We start from the raw sequence: 27,348 nt of genomic DNA on the forward strand, positions 1-27,348 counted from the left end.
GTAAGTTGGTACAGCCACTATGAAAAACAGTATGGAAGTTCCTCAGAAAACTAAACATAGAACTACCATATGACCCAGCCATCCCACTCCTGGGCCTATATCCAGACAAAACTATAATTCAAAAAGATACATGCATCCCTATGTTCATAGCAGCAGTATTCACAATAGCCAAGACATGGAAACAACCTAAATGCCCATTGACAGATGAATGGATAAAGAAGATGTGATACATATATACAATGGAATACTACTCAGCCATACAAAGGAGTGAAATAATGCCATTTGTAGCAACATGGATGCAACTAGAGATTATCATCCTAAGTGAAGTAAGTCATAAAGAGAAAGACAAATACCACATGATATCACTTATAGGTGAAATCTAAAATATGACACAAATGAATCTATCTACAAAACAGGAACAGACTCATAGACATAGAGAACAGACCTGTGGTTTCCAAGGGGGAGGGGGTTGGGGGAGGGATGGAGTGGGAGGTTGGGGTGAGCAGATGTAAGTTATTATATATAGAATGGATAAACAACAAGGTCCTACTATATAGCTCAGGGAGCTATATTCAGTATCCTTTAATAAACCATAATAGAATACAAAAAAGTATATATATGTATAACTGAATCACTTTGCTGTAAAGCAGAAATTAATACAATATTGTAAATCAACTATACTTTAATTTAAAAAAAAAAAGGAAAAAAAAGACAATTTGTTAGGATGTTTCATTTGTTTCATTCTGAAATATATGCCAGGTCCAAGAAATAACTTGTCTTTGCTCCTAAGGACTTCCAAAAGTGTAGCTTCTAGAGTCTTCTCAAAGGTATCAATAATTTAATAAAAAATTAAAAAGAGCATTCTAAATCCTGGGGTGTTTTCTCCTAAGCTTCTCTGGATAAGGTGAAATCAGAGTTATTATTATTATTATTTATTAATTTATTTATTTTTGCTGTGCTGGGTCTTCGTTTCTGTGTGAGGGCTTTCTCTAGTTGTGGCAAGCGGGGGCCACTCTTCATCGCGGTACGCGGGCCTCTCACTATCACGGCCTCTCTTGTGGCGGAGCACAGGCTCTAGACGCGCAGGTTCAGTAGTTGTGGATCACGGGCCTAGTTGCTCCGTGGCATGTGGGATCCTCCCAGACCAGGGCTCGAACCCATGTCCCCTGCATTAGCAGGCAGATTCTCAACCACTGCACCACCAGGGAAGCCCCAGAGTTATTATTATTAGGCCAACCTCAACCCAGGGCATTTCCCTAGAAGAGAGTTGATCTTGGACATCCAGTAATCCATGGTTCTCAGACTTAATTGCTTCATCTGTTTGTAACTCTTGCAGAATGTTAAGACATAATGAACACAGCTTTCTCAAAGTAGATTCTTTGAGAATAATACCGCAAGCATGTATTGAGCCTTTCCTTCTTAGGCACTTGGTAATCAAGAATAATAATAACAACAGCAATAATAATAATGGCCTATTGTACTTCTAAAAGCTGGTAACTCAATGGTGTAGAAAGAAAATTATGAAGCAAAGTGAAAAGTGTCATGATGGAAGCATGGGCACAGTATTATGAGAGCACAGAGGACAGTCTTAATAATTATGCGAGGGTGTCACACCTATCAGTATACACATGGAGTCTCACGTTTGTCCTAGAATCACTCATACTTTCCATCACTAAGATGCATAGTGAGGAATTTTTAAATTCACATACCATACTCACTGGACTCTCCCCTGACCATATGCTAAGGAACACTAAGTATTTCTTATCAAGGGCAGGTTATGTAACAGATCTTTGATTAGAGCCTCATTATTAGTGCCAGGGGTCATTAGTAGCAAACATTCGTCAGTGCTTAGACATAGTAACTCAAGAGGACACATGTTGGGAAAATGCTATTTCCCTGACAGCCATTTGATTTGTTGTCCATCTATTATATGTGAATTATTAGTTAGATTCAGTAAACTGTGATCTTTGCTTAAAGCTATCATTTGTCGAGAATGGGTTTAAGCCTAGGTTTGTGAACAAGTATCTTTTCTTTAACAACAACAAAAGCAACAAAAAGTCTTTGCCCGTTGAAGGATTCTGGTTCAAAGTTAGGAAAGGTAGCTTTATCAATTATACCTAGGGGGATGAGTCACAGTAGTTAAAGTACCATTTTATTCCTCCTAAAGACAACAGATAAGCAGTGCCACGGCAACTAAATGTACAGTTCTCTGTGTACACAGTTAAAAGAGTTCATGCATTGCTCAGAAACCTAGAGAAATCACAAAGTATAATTTTTCTCTCTTATATCTTTGACACCATTTGTTAGATTACTACCGAAATGTTACAGTAGCATTGGTTGTGGTTTAAGAACAGAGGGATGCTAGCCCAAGAAAGCACTGCACGCTGCTTTCCTAAGTAAATCTTGCTAAAGAGAGTGTCTTTTCCTATTAATTTTTGATGGAGATGAACATTCCCATGGCTCTGGGCTCACATACTTTTGTTGGACCCTACCTGAGTGAGATGGAGCTGGTGGCCTGGAATAATGTGCTGGAACACTACCACAATTGCAGCTCTCTAACGAGGATTTCATTAATCCACTCACGGATCCATGGTAAAACCATGAATATACCTGAGATGATTTTTTTTTTTTTGATCTGACTACAAAGAAAGTTTGCTGAACAAATTGATGGTGCAAATAACATTGTATACTACATGTCTTTCTTGAATAATGGTAAGGAAATAGGGGTCTTAAACTATTTGAGAAGTAAATTTGGAACACAAACGAAAAATGCTCTTCCTACATGAGAGCTAAATATGGTAATCAGAAAACAGAAGTGATGCTTTCAGGACCTAATTAATAAATGGCTTTGTGAAAAAAATCCTTTGGATTAGCAACACTGGAGTTCTTTGCTTGAATTAGCTACAGGGCCTTCACATATGTTGCTTCCTCTACCTGGCTCCCTGTTCCTTACCTCTCCGCCATAGAATTTTCCATAGTCTTTAATCATTTACTAATTTTTGTGAGTATTTTGTTAATATATGTCTCCCCCAATAGACTACTTTTGTATTTGTTCATTGTTGCCTACCTACCACTGTGGCCTGGTTCACAAAAGGCACTCAAAACTTATTTTTTGAAAAAATATATTATACACACACACATTTTGTGATCTCTTTCTCTGGGGAGTATCTTGTGGGTAATTAATTCTGTTCAGTAATTTAGCACCTTTAAAAGAATATTTTTGTAAGCATTATATTTATAGTCTATATTTCATAGAATGTTTACAGTAAAAAATAAACTTCACAATTAGTTCTTTTGGTTTTAAGTTATGGAAACCTGTTTGAACTAGTTTTAGCAAAAGGTAGTTTCTTAAACGCATATATGGCTATCTCAAACAACCCAAGGGCAGGGTGATGGTGTGAAATGGAGCTTTATCCAAAAACTGTGGAGAAACCAGAATTTGCTCTTCATATCTCAATTCTGCCTCTCATTATATATTTGTTTCGTTCCTTTCCTCCCTCTCTCTCTCCACACCCCCACCCCCACGGGTAGAATCACTTTTTGGTTCTATTTCTAAAGCACACGTCAGAAAATATCTACTGCCAACAGCCTGTGAGTTTGCAACATTTCCATTTAAGAGCTCAAAGTTTCACTGGATGATCATTTCCCAGTTCTAACTCTAAAATCCTGAGAATGGACTCAGATTAGCTCAGCCTGGGTCAGGAGCCAACCTCTGGCTATATCTCTACAGATGAGGTGGGGTCACTTTATAAAAATGTGTTTGCTTCCACTGTAACCATTCAAAAGGAGGAGGGAGGAGGAAAAGCCAGTTCCCACAGACATGGGATTGCTGGGAAGGCAAAACCCTGCAGAGGGTTGTATGAAGAAGAAACCTGGTGATCTTTGCCCGCCACTTGCATCAACATCCTTACAGTTACCTTTTATTATGTGTTAATAAAGAAGCAGGCACTGAAGACTTGGTTTGGGGGGGGGGGGAGAACTGTTGTATCTCAATATGAATAATTTCTGCATTTCAGGGAGAAAAAATAATGGAGGCAATGGAGACAAAAATTGAACATTCGGGAAGCAGCCGCATGACCCGATTCATTCTTCTCTATACCTTAAACCTATTTTTCCTTATGCACAATAATATAATGAGATGAGATGTGACAAGACTTTCTGATTATTCCCTTTATGACTATGTTGAATGTGTGATAAATTTAAGATGGAAGTAGGGCTGGGGATATCCTGGGCACTTGGGCATAATATTGGTTAATCTCTTTAGAATATGGTAATAAAGGCAGGCAGCCTTCTTACAAAGGGATTATAGTGGGGACATTTCACAAAGTAAGAGTGGGATGGCCAGAAAAGCTGCCTCTCTGTCCTTTCAAATCAGATGTGAGGATAATCACAGAGATCACTATCTTGGCTTTCCAATGATAAGCAAGGCATCCTGTAATCATTCTATCCCTGATTAACTTTCACTGGTATTGATTTTAAAAGACATTTTTTTCATACAGAAACTAGAAGTGACTTTCAAAGAGAATAAGATCTCTTGGAGAAATGACATTCTCAATAAAAGAATTTTAAAAGAAGTCTCTAAACAAGGACATTGTTCCTACTGGCAAATGATATGACACCCATAGAAACATGGAATTGTATAGTTTGACGATTCCTTAGAGAAATCATGACTAACCCTTTATTTTACAGACATGAAACCTAAAGTTCAATGACAAGGAGACATTTGTCCAAGATTCGAGTATATTCTAGGGAAAATAATCTAAAAAATTGCTATCTAAGTATATTTAATAACAGCTGGTCTAGTGGTAAAAGCAAGTAAGTCTAGCTCAATACATGTATAATCAAATATAAGAAAAAAATCATGTTTCCATTCAAATAATTAAAATGAAACTTAGGTTCCTTTTTTGAGATTCATTCATTTATTTTTTTAAAAAGTACTGTTCTTACAAGTTATATGAAGAACTGTAACATTTTTGCTAAAAGTTTCAAATTCTTAAAATTGAATGAGGTCAATGGCTATTTAGGACAGGGGTCAGCAATCTACGGCCCATGTCTGTGTTTGTAAAAAAAAAAAAAAAAAGTTTTATTGGAACACAGCCATGCCTATTCTTTTTTTGCATTGTCTGTGGCTGCTTTTGTGCTGCAAAAGCAGAGCTGAGTAGTTGGGACTAAAACTGTATATCTCACAAGACTAAAATATGTACTATCTGGTCCCTTTAGAAAAAGTCTGCAGATCCCTGTCTTAGGGCACGTTTCCAAATGGCCATCTTGTAGCAGTCATGGTTATTTCATGAATATCAATTAATGCACCTTAACTATTCTAAAACTGTTTCATAGTCAAATGTCATATTGCATGTGCCATGCATATAGGTGTCTAGGAATAAAAATAGTCAAGCTTTTCTAGTCATAAACAGTATTCCAATCTCCTACACACTTGTTTCTTGGTATCTGCATAGGTATATGTTTTCGTTTTAGCCTCATGTGGCTTTTATTTTACTTTATTTTTTTAATTGAAGTATACTTGATGTACAATATTATGTAAGTTACAGGTGTATAATATAGTGATTCACAATTTTAAAGGGTATGCTCCATTTATAGTTATTATAAAATATTGGCTATATTCCCTGTGCTGTACAATATATCCTTGTACCTTATTTTATACCTAATAGCTTGTATCTCTCAATCCCATACCGCTATATTGCCCCTGCCTCCTTCCCTCTCCCCACTGGCAACCACTAGTTTGTTCTCTATATCTGTGAGTCTGCTTCTTTTTTATTACATTCACTAGTTTGTTGTATTTTTTAGATCCTATAGACTTTATAATGTTGATTTACTTATATTTCTCATATAAGAAAAAATTCTGCAGGCAGCACTTGAAACACATAAACAACGGTTGCCACTATAAGAAATGGATGCCACAGGCACTTATCTATGCCCTGATGATCTTCAGACTATAATTGCACATTTGAAACATTAACAAAAATATTTTAGAAGTCACTTTTCCTAAAAAATGCTTTAGTTTATCATAGCTCTAAAGGAATGTAAAGCAAAGGTAAGAAACCTATGGGCCACATACCCACCTTTTTGAGAAATAATAGAAGACAATCCTTTGTTATTTAAAGGATATAGGTTTGAAAATTAATGACTTAACACTCCAATCCATGAATGTTCTTATCGGTCTCCTACTACGTGGCAAGTTCTAGTTAATAACTGAGGTTATAAAAAGGATAAGATATTATCTCTGCTTTTGAAGCACTGACAGTTTCTTGTACTTTATATTTACTAAGAACTTCTGGGACATTAACTAGCATAGCTATTTTAGTTTATGAAAGCTGCAGCTCAGAATTCCTCTCTAATGAATTCATGTTTGTAGGATGCCAGTATTTTCTAGTTGGTTAAACCAAGTGTTTGTTTTATCACAAAATTATTTCCTGGCACCACATCACAAAAAAACCTTAACTTCATGAAGAATTAAACATACTCATAGCCTTATACTGAAGAGTTTGGGATAATATGGGAATTTGTTTTCTCTGAAACAACATAGCAGAAGAGTTGCTCTATTTCCAAAAATGCCAAGTGGTACATCAAGGTCAAATAAGACTGCTTTCACCAAAGAAATTTATCCTATGTTTGTAACATCACAAATAACTACGAAGAGAACGTCTTTAAAACCATGAGATGTTAGATATGGATGGGATCTTACAAATCATTTTACAGCTTAAGAGTAATAAGTCAACTGAGGTGAGGTCAGAGGCAATTCCATGGTATTTGGAGAAGGATGAGGGGCAAGATACCCCTTGGCCCATGGCTTAGATTGAAGAATTCAAATTTAGATTTGGTATCATTTACAAATGAATTTATATACTCACTCAAAGAGCTACTGATAGAATTGAAAAAAAGCTATTCATATTCTTTATATTTGTGTTAAATTACAAGTACATACCAACCACATGGTACAATGAACTGATATTTTAAAAAATTAATCTCACCATTATTCTTTTGAATAGCACAATAGATGTCATTTTTATGGTACGGACTTAGTAAGTTACATATGTACATTATGAATATCAATTTGTGGTGGCGGGTCCTGCTGGCCGGTGCCTCCCTCCCGCCTCCTCCTGGCTCAGCTGGCTCCGGATGCCGCCGCCAACGCCGCCTCGCCACTTCTTGGAGCCGCAGCCGCCCTCGGCCTAAGAGGTTTTAAAATGGAACACTCTGATGCAGCACCTAGTACCTATTACCAGGCACTGCTTGGCCCCCGAGATCCCAGACTAAAAGGATGGTTTCTTCTGGACAATTATATCCCTACTTTGCTCTGCTCCATCCTATAGTTGCTAATTGTATGGCTGGGACCAAAATATATGAAGAATAGGCAGCCGTTCTCTTGCCGGGGGATTTTAGTGGTGTATAACCTTGAATGCACACTGCTCTCTCTATGTTCTGTGAGTTAGTGACGGGAGTATGGGAGGGCCAGTACAACTTCTTCTGTCAGGGCACACGCAGTGGAGGAAAAGCAGACATGAAGATCACCCGCGTGCTCTAGTGGTACTACTTCTCCAAGCTCATCGAGTTCATGGACACCTTCTTCATCTTGCGCAAGAACCACCACCAGATCACAGTCCTGCACGTGTACCACCGCGCCTCCATGCTCAACATCTGGTGGTTCGTGATGAACTGGGTCCCCTGTGGCACTCTTATTTTGGTGCCACACTTAACAGCTTCATCCACGTCCACGTGTACTCGTACTACAGTCTGTCGTCCGTCCCTTCCATGAGGCCGTACCTCTGGCGGAAGAAGTACATCACGCAGGGGCAGCTGCTTCAGTTTGTGCTGACCATCATCCAGACCGGCTGCAGGGTCATCTAGCCGCGCGCCTTCCCTCTTGGTTGGTTGTATTTACAGATTGGATACGTGATTTCTCTGGTTGCCCTCTTCACAAACTTCTATATTCAGACCTACAACAAGAAGGGGGCCTCCCGGAGGAGAGAACACCAGAAGGACCACCAGAACGGCTATGTGACGGCCATAAACGGCCACACCAGCAGCTTTTCTTCCCTGGAAAACAATGTGAAGCCGAGGAAGCAGCATAAGGACTGAGGCCCAAGGGTTGACAGCTTATGAACCACGTCGTCTGATTGTAAGCAGGTATGAATTGTGCCCAATGCTAGTTAACAGGTGCTGTAACTAGTCGGCCTACAATAGTGTGACTCATGCAGGACCTCTTCCATCAGTTCCAAACCCCTAGAAAATGTAGACAGATTTTCCAAGTAGGCATAAGAGTTTTAACATTTCTGGGCTCTCACTGACCCTTGCGCTAGACTGTGGAGGGCAAGGTGTTGTAGTACACAACACTGCTGTTGCCTCATTAGTTATAGCATGATAGGTGCTGAATTGTGATTCACAATTTAATAACATTGTAATCCACACTTTTTTTTTTTACTGTAGATCATGCATGTGATTGTAAATTTGTATAATGTTGTTACAGTAGAGAAACACACATGCCTTAAAATTTAAAAAGCAGGGCCCAAAGCTTATTAGTTTAAATTAGGGTATGTTTCAAGTTTTTATTCATTTCTAATAGCTCCGTTCAGAAAACTCAAAGACCATGATTTATGAAACTATCGTGTGACACATAATTTCAAGTGACTTGTACAAGTGAAATCGGCACCTTCAGTTTTGTAATATTGGCTTTAAATCAGGCAGGTTCAAGTCTAGTGGAACAGTCAGTTTAACTTTTTAATAGATCTTTTTTTTTTTTTATTGAGTGCCACTATTAATAATGTAAAATGGGAGGGGGGTTCTAAAGCAGTCTTGATGAAACTTCCAATATATATTCTTTGTCTTCAAGATTTTAGGAAGTGTGTAGGATGAGTAGCCCGTTTTAAATTTCAGAAGTGCTAAGTGTTTTTATACAGGAGACAAAGCCCATTTTGCTTTCCACTTGTGAGAGCAGATATATATTTTCCAAGAGAGATGATTAAATGTTTACCATTTGACAGAGTCCCATAGATGAGCAGTGGGGAACTGGTTGCCAGGGTCCAAATTTGGATTGATTTCTGTACTGCTATCTGTTTTGACACAAACTTCTTTTGAAAATGTGCCTAGCTTACCAAAATGAATAAAGGTGGGGAAAGGACCTTACATTTAAGGTAAAATTAAACAGATAGCTGCAGCATGAGAGAACTGGGAAACTGGATAGAGATGGTTTGTTTAATGTAAATCTAATAGCACCTGTAATTTTTTTTCCTGCTTCGAATCTAAAGATTTGTCTAGAAATACTTGTTTAAAAATAAGACCGCTTATCATAAAATCATGTCTCACACCCTAGAGGCGTGATCGAACAGATAAGGACTGTTGTGTGTGTCATTTTAAAGTACTGGAATTTAGCCTCTGAATACCTCCTCCACTGGAGGAAAAAACATTCATTGAACCACTCATGACACATCTGAGAAGGTCGTTGACAATGTATAAATGAATTGGTGGTTTGATATTTATGTAAATATCAGTTTATCATGCTTTAATTTTGCACATTCATATTATAGGGAGCCAGTTGGTTCTCTTAATTAGTCTTGTGGGTTTTCTGTTTGGAAGGAGTCACAGCATCTGTTTACATTTACCTTATCAAATCTAGAATGTATATATTTGTAAGTGTATGTCTTCCTAGGTACTAGCTTGCGAATGTCTTTACATATTTCATTACAGAAACTATAACATTCAATAGTGTGCTGTCAGAGTGTGCTTTAGCTCATCTGCATATACCCACAATGTTAAATAATGTCTATACATTAATCATTAAAATGTTTTTGATTAAAAAACAATTTGTAACCTTGACTTGGCATGTCATTTTTTTACATTCTAAAAAAAAAAAAAAGTAGACATGGTCTTGAGTTACCTAAGTGTTTAGAAGCCACAGAGGAAGTGGCATGCTAAGGTGGCATGGCCATGAAGGATGAGACTGGAACTAAAGCCTGAGATCCAGATCCAATCTAGCATACAGACCCTGCATTTACGTATATTGGTATTAGGACCCCAATGAAGCCATGTTCTGGTTGAAGTAAGATATTATATCGTAATATCCATATCTACCCATCCCTCAACTACAACATACTGCACATAGTAAGTATATGTTAAATGTATGCTTTCTTCATTCACATTGTAACTGACTTCCCCAATAATTTGTAATGAGAAGATATTAAGAATAAATCACTAAGGAAACAATGGATTGTCCGAGGTAAATTATCCAAACCAGATATTTGATCCACTGTTGGATCAAGTATTTGGATCAAATATCAAACCAGATATTTGATCCACTGTTGAAGTTTTGAAAAATGAGAAATACAGGAACACATGTAGGTCTGTGCTATACATTACCCCAAGTGGAGAGCTATTATTATGAGCTTAACTCAGGTCAACTTAGGCCTCAAACCCTACTTTAAATGCCCTTCTTGCAGAGGAACCAAGTATCAAAACTAAAACAAACCAGAAAAACTACTACACTTTGGCTGTAAGCATGAATAGCAAGTCTGACACCTTTCTTTTGTTGATTTGAATAATTAATTTTTACTATAATATTGATAGTGTAGACCTGGCCTCACTGTAAAAGATAGAAAAAGGAGGAAAAATACTCATAGCATACATACATAAAAAATATATCCCATTAGGAAAATGGGGAAAATGTATAGAAGAGGGAACTCGACGAAAGATCATGAAAATTTTCAACTTCACTACTGATCAATAAAATATAAATTAAGATTACACAAGATTTCAATCACATTATTTTTTATCATACTTATAAACGGCAAGGATATGGAGAAATAGAAACTCTTAGACAGTACTACTGCATACACAAATCAGAACAACTATTTTGAAGAACAATTTGGAAATATATGTCAAACACGTGCAAGTCTTATTGCTTCATGCCTCCACTTCTAGTTATAGACCCTAGGGAAACACTTATTCTTGAGCATAAAGATGCAGGTACGTGAATGTTCATTACAGTATTGTTCATTATTGCCACAATAACAAGAAACTCTAAATTACCAATCACAATAGATTAATAAAAAATGAGTAATATTTATTCAATGGGCTATTATAGAGCAGTTAAAATGGATGAACTTGAGCTACAGGTATCAAACTTGATACGTATCTAGACATAATGATAAACAAGGGAATGGAATTACTCAGAACAGAATTACAATGGAATACTACACAGCCAGAAAAAGAATGAAATGCTGCCATTTGCAGCAATGTGGTTGGACCTAGACAATATTATGCTTAGTGAAATAAGTTAGAGACAGAAAGGCAAGTACTGTATGATATCACTTATATGTGGAACCTAAAAAATAATATAACTGAAGGTAGATGCAAAATAGAAAGACTCAGATATAGAAAACAAACATGTGGTTACCAAAAGGGAGAGGGAAGGAAGGAGGGACAAAGTAGGGACATGGGATTAATAGATGCAAACTACTATGTATAAAATAGATAAGAAATAGGGATATTATTTATAGCACAGGGAATTATAGCCATTATCTTATAATAAACTATAATGCAGTATAATCTTCAAAAACACTCAATCACTATGCTGTTCACATGAAATAAAATATTGTAAATTAACGATACTTCAATTTTAAAAAAGACATAATGATAAACCAAAAAGGACAAATTTCAGAAGAATAGGTGAGCATAATAGCTTTATATAAACTTTAAAATATGCAAAATTATGCTCTGTATTCTTCACATCTATAGGAAGTGAAAACTGTTAAACATGCATGAAAACAAACATCGAATTTAAAATAACAGTTACTTCTGTGGTGAAAGTAGGAAAAGGGAAAAGAAAGAGTACATGGGGAACTTGGAATTTATCTAATGTTTTATTTTCTTTTTATTTAAAGTAAATATGGCAAAATGTTAAGATCTTATAAAGCTGAATGAATGGTGGATACATAAATGTAAATAGTATATCAGTGTTTTCAAACTGTAGGATGATACCCGTACTGTGGGTCTGAAATCACTTTGAAAGATTGAGGCTTATATTTTTAAAAAGAATAAAGTAAAAAAAAATAAGAAATATCAGTGTAAACTGCAGTACATCTAAACAGTGTTTTGTGGATAGTTTGCTTCAGTTATTTGTATACTTATGTATGTATGTAAATGTGATATAAAATAGGTTTTCTTACTCTGAACTTTGGGTAGAAATGTTTTAAAGGTACTGTATTATATTATTCTGTACCATTTCTATCTTTTCAAAATATTTCATATTTAAATTAAAAAAATATATTATTAATCAAAAATATTGGGAATCAGTAGAGTTTTAAAAGACAGCTATAACTTTTAAATCACAGAAAGAATTAGGTCTGTTTAACCACTTATAATGTTAAATATATTTTTAAAAATATTGATATCTCAAAAGGATAGATGAGTCAGTGAACATGAAATTTGAACTAAGAGTCTCTGAGTTACAATTTAATGTTTAGTTCTCTGAGTTAAATTGCTTTTTATAAATCAAAGTTTTTCTAAATCTTAAATCCCATTCAGACATGTTTATTTTGCTGTATTTGAATTAAAGCTTAATATATTGGCATTTTTAAGTTAGTTATCATTTAGGTTTCTTGGAGATGTAACTCTGGAAATGTAATGAGAAATCCTTACATGATGAGTAACCATCAGAAACTAGATTAAGAGAATAAATGAGAAAGCAGGCCAATGACTTTTGACCCTTATATTTATTTATTTTTTCTTATTTTTCTCTACTAGGACAGGGTTTCAAAGCCTCCACAATAGCCAATATGCTTGGCCTCTGATACACACAAATTATTTACTCCATTTATGTATCACTTATGTCAGATAGTATGTTAAGTTCTAATAAACTGAGTGGGAGGTGGCAGGGGGAGAAACCTGTATAAAATAGTTCCAAAATGAAGCCCTTATCCTGTGGAAACCTTTCAGAAAATATACCTATGATTTCAAAACTGTGTTTATGTGTCTTTATTGAAGAAGGTATTAACAAAAGCCAGCTCATATACATTTCCATTTAAAGTTTTCTTAGTGTCATTGATACCAGTTGTAAATTATTAAAATTGGAAGATATTGAATGAAATCAAGACAACTACAGACTATATTGGCATTAGTTAGCATATCCTTGACATCTAAATTTATCTATTCTAATAAGCTATATAACGCACAGAAACACAATTGTAAAATGCTTTTGTAGTAACAAAATGTATTTATCGCTGAATTTATACCTTTGGCACTCAAAAAAGTTGCAGATGGGCCATAATTCATAGGGTCTATATATCTTCCAAATTTGTTTGTTTGCTTTATTCATGTCTGCTGCTTTCAAAAAGGATTTTGAGATAGACTGTAATAAAAGGCCCATGCAATAGGCTTGTTGACCGGAAGATAAATTATCTAAAGCATTACAGTAAGGAAGAGAAGAAATGGTTATTGAGGGGGTGGGTGAAGAACATATAATTATACAATAGTATTAACTAGAATAGTTACTTTAATTATCTACTAAATTTAGCCTGTACTTCCTGGAAGTCAAGACAAATTTTTAAAAATCAGTATGAATCCTATATGTCTAGTTGTAGTTAATCAGGATAGATAAATTCGAGTTTTAAATCTAAGGGACACAACTTTTTAAAAAAAAATCATGAATTTTTCCATAAGGAACACTCAACAACATAATGGATGACATTTTGAGTATTCAATGGGGTTTTAGAGAAGTCATTGAAACAGTCTTCCCTTGACCATGTTGTATGTCAAACCGGGATAAAAAGCTAAAGGGGGGCTTCCCTGGTGGCGCAGTGGTTGGGAGTCCGCCTGCCGATGCAGGGGACACGGGTTCGTGCCCCGGTCCGGGAAGATCCCACATGCCGCGGAGCGGCTGGGCCCGTGAGCCATGGCCACTGAGCCTGCGCGTCCGGAGCCTGTGCTCCGCAACGGGAGAGGCCACAACAGTGAGAGGCCCGCGTACCGGAAAGAAAAAAAAAAAAAAAAAGAAAGCTAAAGGGGATCTTGTTTGTGTAGCTCAGCAGGCTGTATATTACAGATCTACAATGATTCCATCTGTAATAATTTATAAGTTTGGCAGCTAACATACTTGAGGAAAAAATATTGTTTGAAACAACCTTGGTAGACCAAAGGGGGTGGATTATTTGAGAAAATGGATACTTCAGATGAGAAGAATGTTTTTGTTACCTAGTATGGTAAACTGAATATTGGCCCCCAAGAGCCAGGTCCTAATCCCTGGAATTTGTGAATGTCACTTTATATGGCAAAAGGAACTTTGCGGATACAAGGAAGTTAAGGATTGTGAGATGGGGAGATTATCCTGGATTATTCAGGTGGTCCCTAAATTTAATCATAAATCTCCTTTTGAGAAGGAGGCAGAGAGATCTGACTACAGAGATAGAAATCAGTGGGTTACTGATGCAAGATGCTATGCTGCTGGTTTTGAAGATGGAAGAAGGGACAAAGGAATGTAAGAAATGTAGCTCTAGAAGCTCGAAAAGGCAAGGAAATTGATTCTCTCCTAGAGCTTCCAGAGGAATGATAGCCCTACTGACACCTTGATTTTGGTCCAGTAAAACTGATTTTGGATTTCTGACTTCCAGAACTTAAAGAGAATAAATGTATATTGTTTTATGCCACCAAGTTTGTGTTAAGTTGTCACAGCAGCCACAGAAACTAGTCTACCTAGGATAACATGAAAAATATCTTTACCAAAATAAAACATTTTAAAGTATCATATGCCATAGGATACTGGCCCAGTGTTACAGTCTGAATGTTTGTGTCCCCCCCCAAATTCATATGTTGAAATCCTAGTGCCCAATGTGATGGTATTAGGAGATAGGACATTTGGGACGTAATTAGGTCATGAGGGTGGAACCCTGATGAATGAGATTAATGCCCTTAAAAAGAAGACCTAGAGAACTACCATGTCCCTGCCACCATGTGAGGACACAGGAAGAGGTCTGCAGCGTGGAAGAGGGCCCTCACACAACAATTCTGGCACCCTGAACTAGGACTTCTAGCCCCCAAAACTGTGAGAAATAAACTTCTGTTATTTATAATCTACCCAGTCTATCATATTTTTACACACAGAATGCAAGGAAATCAATTGCTGATTGCTTGGGGGTGGGGTTGAAAACTTACAGGCTAATCAGCGTTTTTAAATCTAATATTAAAATCCTAAGAGGATAATTTCAGGGCTAGTTATGAATTTTCTGGTTTTTCTTATGTATTTTAGATAATATTTGCAGTGTTCTCTTATTGCATTTTTGGTAACATTTTCAGTATTCTCTGGGAAATTAAGTAAAAGGCTCACTCTAGAATATAAGGCCCAGTGGGAAAATAGGGCCTCTTCCTCCTCTCTGGGTTGAAAGATTGGATCTTATTTGTAATTTACAAAATCTGTGGTTTGCAGAGCAGCTGAACCAACAGGAGGCAACACCATTCTTATTTGAAAGCTGATTTCCTTTAGTAAAGCGTCAATACTGGGTGTGACAAAATAGACAAGAAACAACAGTTCTTCAACTGACAATACTATATTAGTGGGGATCCAGGCTGTGAAGCAGACTACCTGGAGTATTTTTCCTTAAATTACTGATACAAACCACTTTAGGAGCTCTAAAGAAACAAATCGACCAGGGCATAAGCCTAGAGCGTCCTGCCCTGTTTTTCAAGAGGCTGAAGCAGGGCTGCCCAGTGCAGACATGAGAGCTTTAGAGTTTAAAAAAAATGAGGGAGCCAGCAGGATGAACCCAGAAAGTCTGATGTATCAAGCCTCTAGTGAAAGCTTCTCTGGTGGCTGGCTGTGAAATGCAGAAATTCAAGCTGTATAGCTGAGTTTCCCCCGATGTTGGCTGTTTGCTAATGCATGATAACCAGCAGCTCCTGACTTAGATGAACTCCCCACTGACTGCTAGAGATTGCCATCATTAGGGACCTTGCTTCCTCTGTGTTCCCAGAGGACTCTGCATCTACTCCTGCACATTTTCACACCGCACTGAAGTTATTCATTTATCTGTCTCTCCCACATGCATCTTGGCTTATTTCTTTTTGTGTCTCTAGCACCGGCATAGTGCCTAGTATTTAGAAAAAGCTGAATAAATGTTTGCTCTATGAATGAATGGAAGGAAACTCCGGATAAGTCTTCTGACAAAATCATTAGCCAGGATCTTTAAATTCTAGGAATCTTGAGGCTGATGGGGAATTTGACAATGCAGGGATCAGGTTACCACTTGAACCCACATCAATCTTGGCATCACTAAAAGTGATAATCAGACACTAGGGAGTCACTGCTACATGCTCCTGTAAACCCTATTGAAGTTCTTCCACTTCACTGGGATTGCTTGGACTGGAAGATCTATGCGGACAGGCACTTATTTTTACTCATTTTGATATTAGAAGAATATAGAATAGTGCCTAACATATAGGTGATCCTTAAACTGTTATCCAATGAGTGAGTAAGCTTAGAGGACAGAGTTGAGAAGGTAGAGACGGATGATAGGGAAATCAGAAAATAAGTGCTTATAACAGTCCGAGTATAAGGGACAATACCTGGTTTGGACTTTGCCACCCTCAACAGAGTTCCCCAGTATTGCTTCCAGTGGCAAACACGCCTTTCAGGGGCTCTGGAGTGGATTTTCCTGCTGTATATCCACTCCCCTGGCCTGGCTTCCCTCAAGAATCCCTCCTGGATCTTCCAGTTGTGCCCATTCATTTTGTTCCCTCCAAATCAGGGCTCTGATGGGCCTCTAGTGACCCTGAATTAGCATAACATAACATGACGCATTGTACCACTAACATTGATAGCTATAAGAGTACAAGAATAAACCAGGAATTCTGAAGACTCCCCTTCTTGCCCATCTCCTGGACTCCCAAAAGAACTATCTCAGAAAATTTACTTCCAACCTGTCTCCATCTCAGAGCAATGGTGACACTCTGATCACTGTGGCCTCACCCACAAAGATGAGTTCTCTCACCTGCTCCAGCATCCACAGTGATACTTTTGTAGGGACCCTGTCTCCTGTTCCTACTGAAACTATTTGAATATGTGGTCTCCAGCATTTAATGATCTCTGCAAACTCCAATGAGCCTCACTCATTGGAGGGCCCCCTTAATACCCATCTGTTCAAAGTACATCACTCATTGCCCACAATCTAGCAGTAAGACCAAGTGCACAGATAGGATGCTGGAATACATTTTCCACAGATACAATTCCTAGGTTCCCTCCCCACACCTCTACTTCAAGAACTCTCCCAGAACCTCCCTCTCCACACTTCCATCCTTGAGTAGTGCTTGACTATGAGAGAGAAACAAAAGTATTTAAATTCATGTTATTTTTATATTATTAAAATGCTATGGTACATAACATTTTGTGTATATACTATTTATGCTTACTCATTTGTTCTTCTTCAAGTTGGATCGAAAGACTTTCCAATTCCTAAGATTTGTAAGCAGCACATATTTTTGGTGGAAGTGGTGTTCTGTTAAACCATACAGAGTAACTCTTTGGAAAAGTCATAATATCAAGCAAGGCCACACTACACTTTTTTTCTCTGGCAGGAGAATTAGATTTACAACCACACTGCTTTTCCTATTTTTGCCCTTGTGCAGATACATTTAGAAGAGCTGTATAATATGTGCTTTTTTAAAACACATATATTTTTAGCATTCACTAAAAAAATGAACGATACCATAAAATCTTAGTCTTTAGATATCTGGAGGTAGGGATTAACTCCGTAGAGCACTCTTCTGTCCATCTGTGTGTGCATACTCCAACAAGTATTTTGGAATTCTGAGAACTCTGCAAATGATGTTATCATGCAGAATATTCTTGAGAAAAGATTTCCTTTGTTTCATTAAAAAAAAACTTCTATCGACTTAAATAACAGACATAGTCTATTCTGATCTATTCTTTTTTTTTTTTTTTTCTTACAGTAACCATTTTTTGCTGTGCAGACACTACTGTTTGCTCAGAGGAAAACCAGGTATTTGTTCAGGCAGCTTTCAAAGGAAAGAACGTACTTTTTTTTGCTCCTTTCCTAGTTGTCTGGACTAATATTAACTTCATGTGTAAATAAAAGGAGGTGGTGAGTCTATTTTGTGTTTTACTTTTTTTTTACTAATGAAAGAAAATGTGATGCAACGTCCCTAACTCAGCCGATTAATAAGTATTTCCTATTCAGAATCTGCAGAAGAATTGTTTTTTTTTTGCAGAAGAATTTTAAGGGAGTCAAATAGTTTCCAGAGTTTTATTCAGTTCTTTAAGCTCTAAATACTATAAAATAGAAATTATTTTAGAATAGCCACTTTTTAAATAGTCAAAACTACTTTTCAAAATCTTGAACTCTTTCATCATTATTTCCACTTCATTAGGCCACAGAAGCACCAAAGGGAGCTGTCGCAATAGAGGTTTGTGCACACCAGAGTCTCAACTGGGACACAGATATTACCTTGAGAATCTGGCAGTTTGCCTAAAAATTGGAAGTTTTAGCAAATAAGGCAAGTAGACCATGGGCAGTGTGTGTGCGTTTGTTAGCTGCTGTAATTATTCCAGGTGAGTTCAGTCTCTAAGAAGATCCTTGACCCTAATTTTGAGCCTAAAAGATGACAAATAAGTGCTTGATAACACAGTTAACATAGTATTTTAAAAATCGATCTCTTCTGTCGTGTCCTACCATGTCCAAAGTTTCCCTGATCAAATAAGCCTATTGCCCCTTTTAGCTCTATCATTTATAGCAAACTTTGTTGTTGTTGTTAAATTTATGATTTTTCATTGCCCTCCTAGGCAGATAGTTGATGGTAAGAGTCTTTTTTTCTTTTTCTTTTGTTTTCTGCTGCAAATAAGAACACTATTAAGCAATTTGGGGAGGGAGCAAATAGGTACTGAATTATTAAGACAGAACGTGAGAAGGAGCCAAATAGCCTTGCATAAGAAATGCTGAGGGAAGAGGGGACAAACTAAGGGTATGGGATTAACAGTCAGACTACTGTGTATAAAAGAGATAAGCGACAAGGATATATTGTATATAGCACAGGGAATTATAGCCATTATCTTGTAATAACTTATAATGGAGTATAATCTGCAAAAATACCGAATCACTATGCTGTACACCTGAAACTAATATAATACTGTATATCAACTATACTTCAATAAAATAGATAGGTAGGCAGACAAAAATGTTGAGAGACTGAAGTCCTCAGAGGAAGAGCAAGTACGTGGATTTGAATATTTTGGCCTGTTCTATCCAAAAGGGTAGTCACCAGCTACTTGTAGCTATTAAGCACTTGAAATGTGGATGGATTTCGAAGACAGTACAACAAAAGATTGTAAAATAGCTCATCAATAAATTTTTATGATATCACATGTTGCAATGGCAATATTTTGGAAATACTTGGTTAGAAAAATATATTATTAAAATTAATTTCACCTGTTTTTTACTTTTACTATAACTAATTATGATATTTAAAATCACATATTGTGATTGGCATTACAATTCTATTCGATAGTGCTGATTTAAAAAAAATCACTTCAGAAAGAATGAGTAAAAGAAATTTTAAGCCAATTAACTAGAGGTTTAAAATAGTCAAATTAACAGAGGTATATGTTGAATTTAAAAGCCAATAAATAACGAATACACATTCCCTGAGGGCAGGAACCTAGTGTGTCATATTCATCTGCACATTCTCAGCACCTAGCACAGTTTCTGTCACGTACTAAGTACACAGCAAATAAATGCATGAATAACGAATCACTCAAATTAGAATTATGAAATAAGTAGAGAGAAAGTGTTAGTTTGAGTGTCACCAAATATTTTTTAAAGAACTGTATTAAGGTCCTTACATACTTCCTAACCAACAAGAAATTCTTCAGTAATAATTAAGGCTCTCTATTGGTGAAGTGCACAATCAACTTAGGAACAAGTTTCAGAAACTTACTAGTGACTTTCTTTTTTAACACATACTACAGAAGGGAGATGAATGGAGGAGTGTCAGTCTGGGATCTGCTGGTTCCTTTTTAGTGAAATTTGCTACCATACAACATAGGAATGGAACTAAATATCGTGCCCTTTCACTACAGGTTTAACACACTTTTTTTCCCCCAAAAGTTTCTAAATCTAGCATTGATAGATGGGCTTCAGGGACACATATATCCTCCAAAAATGTGTGCAAAATTGTACTTGTGCAAATGTATGTTTTGGGGAGAGAATACTATGGCTGTCATCAAAGGGGTCCAATGACAATAAACATATTACCCAGCCACTGCTCTACTGCAACATTAAATAGGATCAGGGTGAAAGTAAGATAATGACATCTTGTTTTGGTTTCAACATTAGGGAAAGTTATCCTTTGGCTGGAAAGCACTGGATCCTTTTCTGTTTTTCACACATTACCCAAGAGGTTTGACTTTCTAGAACTTTTCTTAGAGATTTCAGGTAGCCCGATCAACATTTTAAAACACTGTAAAATATTCTAAAAAGACAAAAATAATTTAACAGCTATAAAAATGTTTGAAAATGCAAATCAATGTATTGTTTACTGGAAACATAGTATTTTTGGAATCAATTTTGGCCACGATGAAAAATTTTAAAGTAGGTCCCAAACATCTTTAAAAGTGTTCCTCTGCCCATACCACCAATCATCCTAATGAAATCAGTATCTGTTTTCTTACTGGCATTTAGCTTCCTTACTTTCTAAGTTAGGCTCTATCAGGGTCGGCTCTGAATATATTAAATACAGGTAAATCTTATGATTTGATACAAAGGAGGAATGAGATGCCTGCCCAGCCTTTGCTCCCCTCTTTTCTGATAATAGGTCACCAAGTCTCTTTTGGAAAATTACCTCTTACTCACTGGAGAGAGTCTTAATGAGAAGCCAAGAAGTTCACTTTAGACCCACCCTCGACACATACTTCAAGAAGAATGTGTGGCTCAAGCTCTGGCAATCAGGCTTTTTCTTCAGACTGAACTCTTACAAACAGAATGCAACAGAAAAATGAAAAATGGTGGGATTTCATTCATCCCGGTGGTCAGACCCTGAGGATCCTAGGAGGTTCTCGTACTTAGATCCCCAGAGCTGCTCTGTCTCTGAATCTTTCTTAAATCAGATTCTTATGCTTTTCCTTTAATTTCCAGTAAATTCAGTGGTAGACAGTGGCTCTTTATAAAGTGGATACATAATCTGAGACTAGTAATTTACTTATTCCTCAAAGGTAAAAAAGAAAAGAAGCTGAACATCTCTTCTCCATGAACTACTGAGGGCTCAAAATATTGATCTATCCAGGAAGACTTTATTGTGTCATTTGAGACATGTGAAACATTAAAAAACAGTAAGTTGATTTACACTGAAGGCCAACTGACTCTGAGTTAAAGAGGTACACTGATGAGAGGATCATGAGGTCTGGGGTAGCCCAGAAAGATATAAGATGGGATGTGACCCAAAACTCACAAAAAGGGATAGATTTTGAGAAAACTGATATGAGAGAAGGACAATTCAGGTGGGGAACAGCTTGACCAATTACACAGAGGAAACCTATCCAATTGGCCACTAGAGAGAGTTTGTATATGAGAGAGCTAGGAATAAAGTTGGAACAGTTTGAAGACACTCAAAAGCCATGCTAAAATGTTTGGGCTGTATTGTGCAGGCAATAGAGAATCTGTGTAATCACTTTAATGTGTAAAATAGCTTGACCCAGGGCAAAATTGGATGCAGGGTGGGCAGGTATGGGATTTCCATAATACCTCACATTTTAGGTGGAAAGGAAATGGAGCAGGATGGTGGTGATGAAAATGAATTACCTGATGCGAGAAATCACGCAAAGGGAGAGTCCATAAGATTTGATAAATGGCTGAACTGATATGGAAGGGAGAGGGTTCGACCAATCAAACCATGATTCCAAGGTTATCAGCATAAATTATGGAAAAGCAATAATACTTTGAACTTGGTAGTCCAAGGAAGAAACTATTTTGATAATTATGTGTATGTAATTTCCTTTTTCTATATGCCCTTTTTGATATGTATAAGGGGAATTGCTGAAAGGCGGCTCACACTTCAAATACCAAGGAAGCTAATACACCACTCCTACTGCTGAATATTTGTCCCTTTTATTTTGAGAAGTTGATTGAAGATAACTTCCCATCCTTCCTACCTTTCTTCCTTCCTTTCTGTTTTTAGAAACTTCCTTTGATGGTGTCAGTAGCTACTCTATCCCTAAAACTTAATAAGAATATTTTTACAGGTACCTACTTTTGGCTAAAGCAACAGGCTTCCCTGATCTGGGCTACTTCTGGGACTAACCTTTAAGTGGTCTGGCAGCTCCCACCTTTGCTTTTGTGGAACCCAGCTGCCATGCTATTAGGAAGTTTAGGCTATCCTGCTGAAGAGAGAGGCCACATGGAGGGGACTTAGAGGGAAAGACATGATGTGGAAAGTGGGGCCATCTTAGACCTTTCAGCCCAGTCTAGCCTCCAGCTGAAAACAGCTGCACGACTCTAGAGCCCACACCAAGTGGAGCAGAAAACCTACCCAGTCTATGCACAGAATTCTCAAATATTATAGACCTTCATTGTTTTAGCTACTATATTTGTGAAGTAATAGAAAACTGAAACAGAAAGGTTGAGTTTGAGGTGTCTCTGAGATAGTTAGGCAGCGATCTCCAGCTGTAAGAAGCGCATAGAGAAACTGGAAATACAGATTTTGAAGCTATTCACTTAAAGATGATGAATAAAGTCAGGAACATGCAAGAGATTATCTATCACAAGAGTATAAAATGAGATGAGGAAGGAGTCTAGGACAAACTCTCATAAGGAAAGAAGAATATGGCTCATATGGAATGAGACAACAAATGAGAAAGAAGAAGAGCCAGAAAAACAGAAAAAATGTGCAATCACTAACGCCCAGAGAAGGGTCCCATGACGGAGAAACACGAACTCCTGTGATGAATGTTGCCAAGAAGTATGATGACAGGATCCAGTTTATATACAGAATGAAAAGTGCCTCCAAGAGGTTTAATATCATTAACATCATCTAGAGAGTTAATTTCCTCAAGGAAAGTATTTGATGCCATGTCATTAACCTATCCATGATATACCCATTTCACCTTTCACCAAGTAAATGCTTATTCATATTTGATTTTAAACACAATCATTTCAAGACAGAAAATGAACAAGCACAGAGACTTACAGTTTTAAATTAATTGCAAGGGCATGAATAATTGGAAGGTTGTCTATATATTGTAAGGCTCATTGTGATCCCTTTGTTGGCTCCCAAACTGATCGATAGAGACTGGAAAATTGTAGCACTGGCTTATTGGGTATTTAATTATCATTACTTCCATGATAATTATGTATAATTCATGCCATAACACTGTGCACGTTACATGGAAGGTATGATCCAGTGGAGTAACGAGGGTATTGGACTGCTGAAGTGGATCATATTTTACAATCTCCTTCTTCTGTCTGATAAAGTTAGTCTCAGTAAAACCCATGTAATAATCAGTAGTAGTCATTTTCTCAATTTGTTCTTTAGTTTCAAAACAATAAAAAGGAAAAAAATTTCAATTATAAAGATATTTTTCAAATTCAGTAACATATTTCATGTATCAAAGATATACCCTTTCCAAACAAAAACATTACTCCGTGTAGTTCACACTCTGCTTCAATGTTTTAAATTTTAAACACAAACAAAAACTCTAAGGGGTCATATATAATGTCAAAATTGAAGGAATTCAAGTTCTATTTGTTCATCTTTACAATCACTGTCCCATCACTGTTTAAATCAAATCTCCTATTTAAATAAAGAAATATCAAGTACCACTGGACTGGACAAAGCAACTTTTTCCAAAGTCAGCTCAGACGGTTCTAAACTATTACAAACTTAGTCTAGAAATAAATGCATTGTAGCTGAGACTGTATGTTGGGGATTTAATATGTAACTTGGAGGTCTTTGAGTTAACTGCTAAGTAGAATTAAACATTTATTGAAGGATAAGTAATAAAAATGTGTTAATCTGAAGCATACATAAATATTAAACACAGCACAGCAGTAGCCACATCAATTGTTTAGAAGTTAGATCAACAAAATATTTTGGGTGGAAGAAATATTTTATCACAGACACTGTTTAGAATTGCTGGTACATGAAGATAATAAAAAATCAGAACAAATTCTAGTCAATGTTTGTTTCTAAATTATTCTATAGACACTTTACTTCCTCATTGCCAACCCATTAGGACTGCTGTCCATCACATCCCACCCCATGATTCACAGATATGAATTGATTTAACATTTGGATTTCATTGTTAGCCTTTCATTTTGTCCCTGAAATTCCATTGTGCTACATGAATGAAATTTGACAAGAAATTCAAAATTTTGTTGATGCATTTCTGGGCATAACTTATAGTGGAAAACCATAAAAACTCTTTTGCAATGTTTTTTCTTAAATACTCAGGAAAAGACAAATTGGGGGGATAGACTTCATGGAAAATTAAGAGGAAAAAGATATTTAGAGGTGATCATTTCCATGTCAGATGAGTTATGAAACTGTGCAAAATAGAATTAGATTATAATTTTATATTGTCCATCCTCCAAATCCATCTATTCATTCATTTAACAAACTTTTAACTGTCTCTTCCATGCCTTTCTCCGTGCTAGGTGTTGGGAAATAAAAAATATCTTGTCAATTAACATTCTACATAACTTTTCCCTTGAAACAACATTACATATTTAATACATTTTAAGATTTTTTGATGGAAGTCTTTGCAAAATATATACTTCTCAGTCTTTAATAAAAGGATAGTTTAACTTTTCTCTTTATGTGTCAAAGTCATCATTATGAGCATCTATTTTGTGTATTTTGGTACAATTCTATGTCTCCCAGCTCTCTGCCTTTTTAGCCTCTCCTTCCTTCAAAGATAGCCTTTCAGCTTCCACATCTCCCGCTGTCATGTGCTTGCCTTTAACAGCCTGATGTTAATCTTAAGGTTTCCTGGTTTGAAAGTCCTATGTGTAGGGAAGCTAGGCAAGCAAACTTCTTAAAAAGTTTACTGGTGAATAATAGTCAATAACAATGAGTGAAGCTGTAACATATAAAAGTCTATGATCCAAGTATAGGTAGATATCTGTCAGAAGGTTATAAATTACAAGAAAAAGAAAACTCCAATTCAACTACTTTTAAAAAATAAGAGAAAGTTATTAACACACAGAAATGTAAGTCCAGTCTGCTATCTTCAGCCTTATTCACTTGTTGCCTGCCTCCCAGATGCAGGATGGCTATGCAGGATATTCATTTGGGATTCCTGACTCGCAAACTTCTGGGCAAAATAAAATCTCTATAAATACCAATTTCTTAAAACTCATACTAATAATATAGAGTAGATTTCATAAACATTCTTAAATAACTAACCATCATATCTGAATTTGATTATAACCATTGTACTAAATTATCAAAACCCATAATAATCTTTAGCATTCATTCACAAATGATGATTATATGACGTGAACTCAGAGTAGTCTTTAAAAGGACAAAGTAGCAACTCTTTTGATGTGACAGTTCTGAGGCTCATCAACCGTAACATAACCAATAAACATAGTTATTTCCATAACATCTTTTTCCATAATGCAAAAGAACAAATCTCTGTGATTTCTCCAGGGGCCCTGTGGGAAATCTTAAAGAAAGATTTAGATGTGAAAGTTTCTGTGAAACTTTCATACTTTTTATTCCATTTTTCAGCAAGGATTTGATTCGGGGAAGGCAAAATTCAAAATTTGACAGACCTGAGCACTTCAGATGAGATCAGGTATGCCTGAGAACATGAATGGTTGTGACTTGGCTATCTATTAATCGAAGTGACACTCAACACTTTCAGAAATGAAGAACATTTGTTGTTTCTTTTATGTTGAGGAGAATACTCAAGGACATGACAAAGTCAGAAACACAGTGTAGAACGTCATTCTGGTGAGATACGGAACCTTTGCTATTTGGGAAAATTAGCCTCTGAGGTAAAGAGCAAACTTTTACAACCTCTTATTAAGAGCGCCCAAAGACAGGAGGAGCTTCAAGATGGCAGAAGAGTAAAAAGTAGAGATCACCTTCCTCCCCACAAATACATCAGAAATCCATGTACATGTGGAACAACTCCTACAGAACACCTACTGAACGCTGGCAGAAGACCTCAGACCTCCCAAAAGGCAAGAAACCCCCCACGTACCTGGGTAGAGCAAAAGAAAAAAGAAAAAACAGAGACAAAAGAATAGGGACGGGACCTGCACCAGTGGGAGGGAGCCGTGAAGGAGGAAAGCTTTCCACACACTAGAAGCCCCTTCGCGGGCAGAGACTGCGGGTGGCGGAGCGGGGGAGCTTCGGAGCCGCGGAGGAGAGCGCAGCAACAGGGGTGCGGAGGGAAAAGCTCAGAGATTGCCACACAGAGGATGGGTGCCGACCAGCACTCACCAGCCCGAGAGGCTCGGGTGCTCACCTGCCGGGGCGGGCGGGGCTGCGAGCTGAGGCTCTGGCTTCGGCCAGGGAGAGGTTGGCGGCGTGAACACAGCCTGAAGGGGTCAGTGCGCCACAGCTAGCCCGGAGGGAGGCCGGGAAAAAGTCTGGAGCTGCTGAAGAGACAAGAGACTTTTTCTTGCCTCTTTGTTTCCTGGTGCGCGAGGAGAGGGGATTAAGAGTGCCGCTTAAAGGAGCTCCAGAGACAGGCCCGAGCCGCGGCTAACAGCGCGGACCCCAGAGACAGGCATGAGACGCTAAGGCTGCTGCTGCTGCCACCACCAAGAAGCCTGTGTTCACGCACAGCTCACTATCCATACCTCCCCTCCCGGAGCCTGTGCAGCCCGCCACTGCCAGGGTCCCGTGACCCAGGGACAACTTACCCGGGAGAACACACGGTGCGCCTCAGGCTGGTGCAATGTCATGTCGGCCTCTGCCGCCGCAGGCTCGTCCCGCACTCCGTGCCCCTCCCTTCCCCCCCGGCCTGAGTGAGCCAGAGCCCCCGAATCAGCGGCTCCTTTAACCCCGCCCTGTCTGAGCTAAGAACACACGCCCTCAGGTGGCCTACACGCAGGGGCGGGGCCAAATCCAAAGCTGAACCGCAGCAGCTGTGCGAACAAAGAAGAGAAAGGGAAATCTCTCCCAGCAGCCTCAGGAGCTGCGGATTAAATGTCCACAATCAACTTGATACACGCTGCATCTGTGGAATACCTGAATAGACAAGGAATCATCCCAAATTGAGGCAGTGGACTTCGGGAGCAACGATGTATATATATTTTTTCCTTTTTCTCTTTTTGTGAGTGTGTATGTGTACGCTTCTCTGTGTGATTTTCTCTGTATAGCCTTGCT

The 27,348-nt window shown here is 37.6% G+C and overlaps 1 protein-coding gene and 1 pseudogene across 1 annotated transcript in view; one reads left to right on the forward strand and one right to left on the reverse strand.

Moving 5' to 3' along the window:
* The window catches only part of IL1RAPL1 (interleukin 1 receptor accessory protein like 1), a 653,815-nt gene that overhangs the window by 322,770 nt on the left and 303,697 nt on the right, over positions 1-27,348 (reverse strand). The window lies entirely within an intron of this gene.
* Positions 7,206-8,097, forward strand: LOC101321186 (very long chain fatty acid elongase 5 pseudogene; annotated as a pseudogene).

This window comes from Tursiops truncatus, chromosome X (genome assembly GCF_011762595.2).
Source record: "Tursiops truncatus isolate mTurTru1 chromosome X, mTurTru1.mat.Y, whole genome shotgun sequence".
Taxonomy (NCBI): domain Eukaryota; kingdom Metazoa; phylum Chordata; class Mammalia; order Artiodactyla; family Delphinidae; genus Tursiops; species Tursiops truncatus.